At 55.8% G+C, this 8,885-nt stretch overlaps 1 protein-coding gene across 1 annotated transcript in view; it reads left to right on the top strand.

The window, feature by feature from the left end:
- The first annotated feature begins 6,033 nt into the window (after positions 1–6,033).
- OCA2 (oculocutaneous albinism II) overlaps positions 6,034–8,885 on the top strand; it is a 364,145-nt gene continuing 361,293 nt past the window's right edge. The window contains exon 1 of the mRNA XM_011981483.1: positions 6,034–6,116. The gene's annotated coding sequence lies outside the window, so the exon portion shown is untranslated. The remainder of the gene's footprint in view (positions 6,117–8,885) is intronic.

Below are 8,885 nucleotides of genomic sequence, written 5' to 3'. Positions count from 1 at the left end.
GCATACACCCCCCCCAAACACACACACACACACACACACATAAACCCTATACAGATACATATATATCCCCCCACACATACATCCTTCACATACAGCCCATCACACACACGTCCCGACACACACATACACCTCCCAAACACATACATCTTGGCCCCGCCACATACACGCACCTTCATACACACACACACACACGCACACCCACACACACCGTATTCCCTACCCTCTCCCCACCCCATTCTCCTCCCCACGCTGCGTGGAGCTGGGCAGGTGGGCAGGATGGGGAGGGAGAGCGCTGGGCCTCTGAAAAATTGGAACAAGGAAGGCCCCCCCGAAAGGCCTGCCCTGGATGGCCTGGATAGGAGGGTCAGGGCCTGAGGACATCCCTGGTCACTGCCAGGGACATGCCATGGTGGCCCACGATGTCAGGAAGGGCCAGGCCCGCCGGCAGCCAGTCTGGAGAGTGAGTCCTACACCGGGGTCCTCCAGGCCAAATCGCGCAGACCTCACTCCTCCACCAGTCTGCACTTTAAACAAGGAGTCGCTCAGGGCTGCAGTGAACTGGGACCACGCCCCTCCCTGTGACCACGCCCCTCCCTGCGACCACGCCCCTCCCTGCAGCCTGGGCTGCACAGAGGGACCCGTCTCTAAAACGAGAAATGAAACAGATCGTTTTACCAAGGTGAAGGGGTCCAAAGGGTGGGGGGCTTTTGTGTGCAGGACCTCCTGGGCCTCATTTCTCATGGGATCCAAATGGAAATGGAAACACACACGCACACAGATACCAACTACCCGACATCCGGAATCAACAGCAGGCACCTTCGTCCCTCAAGCTGCAGACTCCCGTGTCCAGCCTGGCTCCCCGCTGGAGCACCAACTCTCAGGACCCCACTTTCTTCCCACCCCCATGGGCCTGGCCTCCCCATTCTCCTCCCACCCAGGGCTGCCCCTCCCCGTGGAGCCTTCAGCTCAGGACCACCAGGGACTTGGGCCGGCCCCTCCCGGTCACAGGATCCACCCTCTTCAGGATGAAATTTATGACCATTTTTATTCCTGAGTTGGTCCTGGAGTTTCCGCCTATCCCAGTCACTTTTCAAAATTGATTTTTTCCCCCACACACAAATGAGACTTTATTTTCCTCTAATTCATTAAAAGAAAGACGTTATTAATCAGATGTAGAGAGAAGTCCCATATATACCCATCCCACACATGTAACCTGCCCCACTGCACACACTGCCCACCAGATTGGTCCACGGGTTACACCAACACACCAGCATTAGCCAGAGGCCTCGGATTACATCAGGGCTCGCTCCGGCAGTGCCTTCTGTGGGTTTGCACGAATGTCTAATGCCCTGAATCCGCCTTACAGTATCATACAGACTAGGGCCGCTGCCCTGAAACCCCCTCCACCAAGTCATCCCTCCGCTCCCCACTAGCCCCCGACAGCCGCCGATCTTTATACTGTCTCCATAGTTTGACCTTTCTAGAAGGTCGTCTAGTTGGAATCAGGCAATATGTAGCCTTTTCACATTGGCTTGTTTTACTTAGTAATCTGCATTTAAGATTCCTGTGTGTCTTTTCTTTTCTTTTCTTTTCTTTTTTTTTGAGACAGAGTCTTGCTCTGTCGCCCAGGCTGGAGTGCAGTGGCACGATCTCGGCTCACTGCAAGCTCTGCCTCCCAGGTTCCCGCCATTCTCCTGCCTCAGCCTCCCGAGTAGCTGGGACTACAGGCGCCCGCCACCTCGCCCCGCTAGTTTTTTTTCTATTTTTTAATAGAGACGGGGTTTCACCGTGTTGGCCAGGATGGTCTCGATCTCCTGACCTCGTGATCCGCCCATCTCGGCCTCCCAAAGTGCTGAGATTACAGGCGTGAGCCACCGCGCCCGGCTCCTGTGTGTCTTTTCATGGCTTGGTAACTCATTTCTTTTTAGCTCCGAATAATAAATATTCCATTGTCTGGATGCACCCTAGTTTGTTTATTCATTCCCCTCCTGAAAGGCATCTTGATTGTTTCCAAGTTTTGGCAATGACAAATAAAACTGCTATAAACACCCGGGTGCAGGTTTTGTGTGAACGTAAGTTTTCGAATCATTTAGGTAAACATCAAGGAGCATTGGTTGCTGCATCATATTCTAAGAGTGTTTAGTTTTGTAAGAAACTGCCCAACTGTCTTCCAAAGTGGCTATACATCTTGCAGTCCCACCAGCAATGACTGGGAGTTCCTGTGACTCCACAGCTCATTACATTTAAACATGCCTTTAAAGTCCAGAATTTAAGTTCAGAAGCTAGCACCAAGCCCTCATTATTCAGCTCCTGCATCCTTGGCTGTGGTAACTTTAAAATATGGCTCCTGCCGGTGCGGTGGCTCACACCTGTAATCCCAGCACTTTGGGAGACCGAGGTGGGCGGTCAAGTGATTGAGACCATCCTGGCCAACATAGTGAAACCCCGTCTTTACTAAAAATACAAAAATTAGCTGGGCATGGTGGCGCCTGCCTGTGGTCTCAGCTTCTTAGGAGGCTGAGGCAGGAGAATTGCTTGAACCTGGGAGGTGGAGGTTGCAGTGAGCCAAGATCACGCCACTGTACTCCACCCTGGCAACAGAGTGAGACTCCATCTCAAAAACAAAAACGAAAAACACGGCTCCAATGTTCTTTGACATTCCTCCCCTCAAGAACTGGTGTCTGTGTCCTTCCTTGGGCTCCTTGACTGGCCAATAGAATATGACAGAAATGGTGCCTGCCAGTCCTGGGCGCAGGCCCTAAGGAACTGGTGACTTCCGTTTCCTGTCTCTTGGGCACCAGCTGCCATGCTGTAAGGAAGTCCAAGAGCTGGTGCAGGGGCCACATGGAGGAGCCGACAGACCCACCCGAGAGTGAGCAAGTGCACCTCCGGATCCTCCAGACTCAAGTCATTTCTGGCCTTCACGTTGCCCTGACTGCAGTGGGGTGCAGATGAGCTGTTTCCACTGTGCCTTTCTGAATTCCAGACCCACGGGATCTGGGAGCTTGATAAAATGCTTGCTGAATCAAGCCAATTTCGGGCAGGAGCGGGTGCATAGGGTTTGTGGGCTGAACCATGGCAGGAACAGGCAGAGACTGGGGACTGCAGAGGCCTGCACAGCAGGTGGCCCCGGGGACCCCTGGGGAGGTATTCACAAAGGGAAGCTGCAGACAGATTTCCCCATGACGGGGCTGGAGGGCTGGGCCGGGAGGCGCTTTCTTCTCTCTGGATGCTGTGGTCCAGGGAAGCAGCCCTTCCCTGCACCCTCAGGCCTGCCCAATTCGGAGACCTTCTCACTCTCCTGGACCATTGTCCTCCGAGTCACAACTGCCTGTCCAGGGCAAGAAGCCAAGGGTACCTTCACTGGGTCACCCACAAACATAAAATTTGCACACACATGCACACAAAAGCCACACCACATCCCAGCCCTCTGCTTGGAAGTAGCCACCTTTTGCTTTTATATCTGATTCCGATGATGCTGTTCTTTTGCGAAGAACATTTAGCGGGGGCCTTATTTTGGGATTTCCTTCTGGAATTTCTGGGCCAGCCAAGAAAAGTATAATTCGATATCATATCTCGTTTGGGACCCCAATCTTCATGCTCAGCTTAGGAGAAACCATGTCATTTCTGAGACTGGCCCCAATCACTTCTAACTGAAGAAGCGCGGTGCCCCTCGAAGGCAAGTTTGGCATTGGAGTCACACACAGGCTTCCGCTGATGCATCTGCGGGCAGCACTCACTCTCCGCCACCAGAAAATGAAACCCCATCTGACCCTGACTCCGACAACCAAGGGGACGGACTGATGTCAGCTAAGAAGCCGGAGACAGTGAGCATGTGGCTGTGCTGGATGTGGGTGCCTGTCTGCTCCCGGGGCTAGGGGCTTCATCACCGCACAGCTGCCTCCAGGGCTAGGACACTTAGATTTGGCTCACCCAAGCCAGTCCCTGGCATGGAAGTGGGTTTTCTCCATTACTGTGGCCACTCAGGGCCTATCCCTGGAGCTGGGGTAGGGTTGCTCCCTCCCCAGACATTCAGCAGTTACACAAAGAACTGTGACCTGCAAGGCACAGAGAGCCACACGCTTGGTGGCAGCTGTCCTGCTGGCGTTTCACAGCCCTCGTTTTGACAGATCCGTGTGCACACCAAGAGCCTTCTGCCTGCCCAGGGAGCCTCCCCCGGGCTCTGTGTCTTGGCCTCTCCCTGCCCTGTAACAGTGTCCCTGAGGCACTGGGAGGGGAGCAGGTGCAGTGATGAGCGAGGATGAGACAGTATTTCTGGGACAGGAACTGGTGTGTCGGTGGTCACGGGTTCCCTGGCGCCACCATCCCACAAGGATGGGGTCACCGTCCAGGCTGCTTGCCAGCCATGTCCACACCTAATGCACACGGCGGTCTGAACTGATGCGTCTGCACACGCGACAGCAAATGTGATCTCAGAGATCTCGGGCTTTCCTGCAGTCAGGCCCCTGGCTGGGAACTTGGGTGTTCTGGAGCCTGCCATGCTGAGGTCATCCTCCATCCCTACTCCCAGGGCAGCCCCGGCCCACCCTGTCCCTATGCAATGTGCTTTGTTACAAGGCATGAGACCTCTTTCAGCTGTGCTGTTACACTGCGGATGCAGCCCCTCACTTCCTGCCAACTCCTGTGCAGGACCTGGCCACTGTAGCTGTGTGTGTGTCTGTATCTGTGTGTCTGTGTGTCTGTGTATCTGTGTGTATCTGCATGTCTGTGTATCTGTGTGTGTCTACCTGTATCTGTGTGTGTCTGTGGGTGTGTGTATTTGTGTATCTGTGTTTGTACATCTGTGTATCTCTGTGTCTGTATCTGTGTGTCTGTGCATGTATCTGTGTATGTCTGTGTCTATGTATCTGTGTATCTCTGCGTATCTGTGTGTGTCTGTGTATCTGTATCTCTGCGTGTGTATCTGTGTGTGTCTGTATCTGTGTGTGTATATCTGTATTTGTGTGTCTGCGTGTGCGTATCTGTGTGCGTGTATCTGTGTGTGTGTATCTGTGTCTGTGTATATCTGTGCCTGTGTATCTCTGTATGTGTCCGTGTATCTGTGTATCTGTGTGTGTCTGTATCTCTGTATCTCTATATCTGTATCTGTGTGTCTGTACCTGTGTGTGTCTGTGTATTTGTATATATCTCTGTGTGTCTGTGTCTGTGTGTATCTCTGTGAGTGTATCTGTGTGTATCTCTGTGCCTGTGTGTCTCTGTGTATCTGCGTGTGTCTTTGTGTGTCATCTGTGATTCTGTGGCCTGTATCTGTGTGTCTGTGTATTGCTGTGTCTCTGTGTGTATCTGTGTGTGTATGTGTATCTGCGTATCTCTGTGTCTGTGTGCATTGTGTGTGTGTCTCTGTGTCTGTGTGTGTACCTGTGTGTGTCTGTGTGTAATCTCGTGTGTGTGTCTGTGTGTGTATCTGCGTGTGTCTTTGTGTGTCATCTGTGATTCTGTGTCCTGTATCTGCATGTCTGTGTACTGCTGTGTCTCTGTGTGTATCTGTGTCTGTGTACATCGTGTGTCTATCTCTGTGTCTGTGTGTGTGTGTATCTGTGTGTGTCTGTGTGTACCTGTGTGTGTCTGTGTATCTCGCGTGTGTGTCTGTGCTGCAGGAGGGGCTGTCGGCAGGTGTAACCGTGGCATCCTGGCTGGAGGGCCTCGCTGGGAGAGCTCGGAAGGGAACAGAATGTTCACTGCGCATTTTGTTCGTAGGGAAAGGCTGTCTGCGGTCCTGAGCCGCCTCCTCAGACGTGAAGCTGGAAACTGTCCCCGCGGAGAGACGGGGCGCGGCCTTAGACGGATCCGCTCTCCGCCCGCGCCCGAGACTCCGCTGCAGCCCGAGCCGCCGGGGGCTGCGGGCGGGGTGAGGAGGGGGCGCGCTGTAGGCGGGGCCGGTGGGGCGCTGTGTGGGCGGGGCCGGGTTGTAGGCGTGGCCGGGAGGGGCGTGGCGTGGGCGGGGCCCAGTCGGGGGCGTGCCTGGGTGGGGGACCCGCTGCTGCAGCGCGGAGCTTTCCCTGAGTTCTCACTTCGAAGGCTGTGCTCCGCTCACCATCCAGAGCGGAGATTCGGACCTTACACTAACTCCCGGAGAAAGACCAGCAAGTGCGCAGGTAAAGTGCACTTGCTCCGCGGTCGGGAGGAAGGAGGCGAGGAGCCAGCCTAGCCTGGGACCAGGCAGGGAGAGTTTACACAGCCCCGGCTGAGTCGCGGCTTAGGAAGCAAGGCAAGTTCCCCTAAAGGTCACTGTGCACAGACGGGCTCGATGGAGCAGACCTAGAGCGGCTGAGTCCGCCTGGGCCTGCAGCGGCAGCAGCTGCCCCCTGAGCCCCCCCACCCCACACAGCTCCCTGCCAGGCGACCCAGGAAAAAGTCGCCGCCTGGTGGGCCATGAGGTCATGGGTGGGGGGAGTTTGGAAGCGTTCAGACGGCAAATGTTCCACTTGAACTCCAGGGCAGCATCTGGCACAGAGGGGCCTCCTAGCCGTGAGCCGTGGTCAGGCGTTTCCTTAGAATGGAATGCACTGGAGTGAAAACACTAAATCCCTCAAAGCCGCTTCTCTTTGCTGTGGTCACACACAGTGAAATCAGTGGGCATTAGTGCAGCTAGCTCTTTTCAAGGACACAATGGTAAGCACAGGCAGCCTGGTGTGTGGACGCTCTGGGTTTGCAGACCCAGGCAGGGGCCAAGGCTCAGGACAAGTGCCCGGTGCTCCCTTCCCACAGGGCGAATCAGAGCCTGGAGCCCGGTGGTGAAGCTCCCCAGGTGACTCTAACGTGCAGTGCATTTTGAGGAGCACTACTTAGACCAATGTGATAGTCTACAATGTGTAGATTTAGGGTGAGTGATTCTGCGGAAAAGAAACGCGAGGCTGTTAGCAGTTGTGGGCAGCTGCTCTCTACCTAAACCAGCTGCGGTTTACTTGCTCGGTGACGTGAGCTTCGTGGGGCGGGCATGGTGTCTGCCATCCAGGACCCTGGGACGGGGCCTGCCAGGGCAAGGAGCTGGGCATTGAACGCATCTGGGGATAACTACCTCTCATGGAAGAACGAATGAGGATTGAACCTGAACACAGAGGTGAAAGAGCTGAGTAGACTGCAAAGAATTGCACAAAAACTGCTTGTTCTGCAAATTTAGTTTATAACACTTGAGTGCAGTTCACATCGGCGTAATGTCATTTAGGATCATAAGTCCCTAAAATTTCATTACACTGATGAAAAGCAAATGCCTATACTGTTCTTGTTTTATGAGAAGACCAGAACCTCCAGCCCCTGGGGCAGCTGAGATCTGAGGATATCTGGAATACCAGGACTGGGGAGGTCCTGGCTGTTGCTGGAGACCCAGCAGCATGACACCTGTGTCACCTGGGTCCCGTTTCTATGCTGGAGTGGCAGGCAGCAAGGAAATATTTTGAGTTTGATTGAGGCCATATGCATGTTGGAAAGGTTACTGTGGCTGAGTGGTTGGGAGCAGCTGGGGGGGTCAAGAAAGCCACTGCCAAGGCCTTCCCACTGAGTGTGGTTGCCAGGCTTGGGCAGGGAAGCACTGGTGAGTTGCAAGGGGGATTCCACTTTGGTGACGGGTGATGGATGGTGGGATCAGTCACCAGGGCCCCTGGGAAAGGCCAGGTGTGGCTTCAGCACTCTGGAAGTTTTGGGTACCTTTATGTCTAGGGACACAAGAAAGTAGATGGACACAGTGGTTGGGGCTGCAGAAGAGAGCTAGGGGGCCACCTGTCCACAGGTGAGGATGAGGTCTCTTGGGAGAGTAGAGAGAAAAGGGAGGCTTTTAATTGCTAGTAGTGGAAAAAGTGGCTTGCAATGGAGATAAAAGCTACCAGAGAGGGGAGGAAAGCCCAGAGCCTGGAGGCCGGGGCAGGATCTGGGGCAGGGGCTGACCCAGTGTAGCATTCCCCATATGCTGGAAACGTGAGAAGAGACTCCACAGGCCAGAGCTCCCTCAGCTCCTTGGGGCCTCTGGCTGTACCAGCTCATTCGCTGGCTGTTGGTTTCTGCAGTTTTGATGTGGGGTTCTGTCACTGACCTGCACACAGCAGGCTTGTCGCGGGCTGTGGCTCTTGCGCCGGCCACGCGCGGGACCCGAGCAGTTTCAGCGGAGCGCGGCGGGGTCCATGCGGGTCAGACCCGTGGGGAGGTGCGGCTGCCGCACCTGTGCTCTCGTCCGGCCACCCACTGAGGCGTCGGGGGGCGCATTCCGCAGGGCGGCGGGGGGCAGGTCCGGTGTTTCGAGGAGCGTGGGACACAGTTTCCAAGCTGGCCTGAGGGACGGGCGAAGGGGCACCGACCTACAGCGGCAGAGCTCAGGCCAAACTGCCGGCAGCTGGGGCAGCGGAGGGGGTTTGCACCGCGGAGGGGGGCCCGGGCCCCGGGCTGGGAGCGGGGCTGGGCGGCCGCGTCCCCGGGTGCGCGTTTGCTGGCGCTGCTCGTTTCTCCCCGGGAGGTGCGCCCGGCCTGCGGCGGGGCGGCCAGTCCCTGGGGGTCCCTGCGAGCGGCCTCCCGAGGCCCCTCCCGGGCCCCGCCGCTCCTCCCAGGCTGGAAGGCGGCGAACTTTTTCAAACCAGAACAGAAAACAGATGGAAAGCCACGATGTTTGGCTTAACGTTCTAGAAGCTTTTAACCAAGTTCACATGTTGCAGAACCCACCTGAAGGGATACACGGTCACACTGGCGGCCTCGGTCCCGGCCCGAAGCGGGGGGCAGCGCGCCCTACACTGCCCTCAGCGGGACACCTGTCTCAGCCTGGGCCGCCTGAGGAGGAGGCTGATCCCCGGACGGGCTTCTTCAGGCCTTGGCCGCAAGGCTCTCCCGCCCCCTCCCTGGGATCCGGGAACTAGAAGGAGCGCTTCCAACGCAACGGTCCT

The sequence above is a fragment of the Mandrillus leucophaeus genome, unplaced genomic scaffold (genome assembly GCF_000951045.1).
Source record: "Mandrillus leucophaeus isolate KB7577 unplaced genomic scaffold, Mleu.le_1.0 Scaffold227, whole genome shotgun sequence".
In the NCBI taxonomy this organism is placed as follows: domain Eukaryota; kingdom Metazoa; phylum Chordata; class Mammalia; order Primates; family Cercopithecidae; genus Mandrillus; species Mandrillus leucophaeus.
This window is presented reverse-complemented; position numbering and strand designations above follow the sequence as displayed.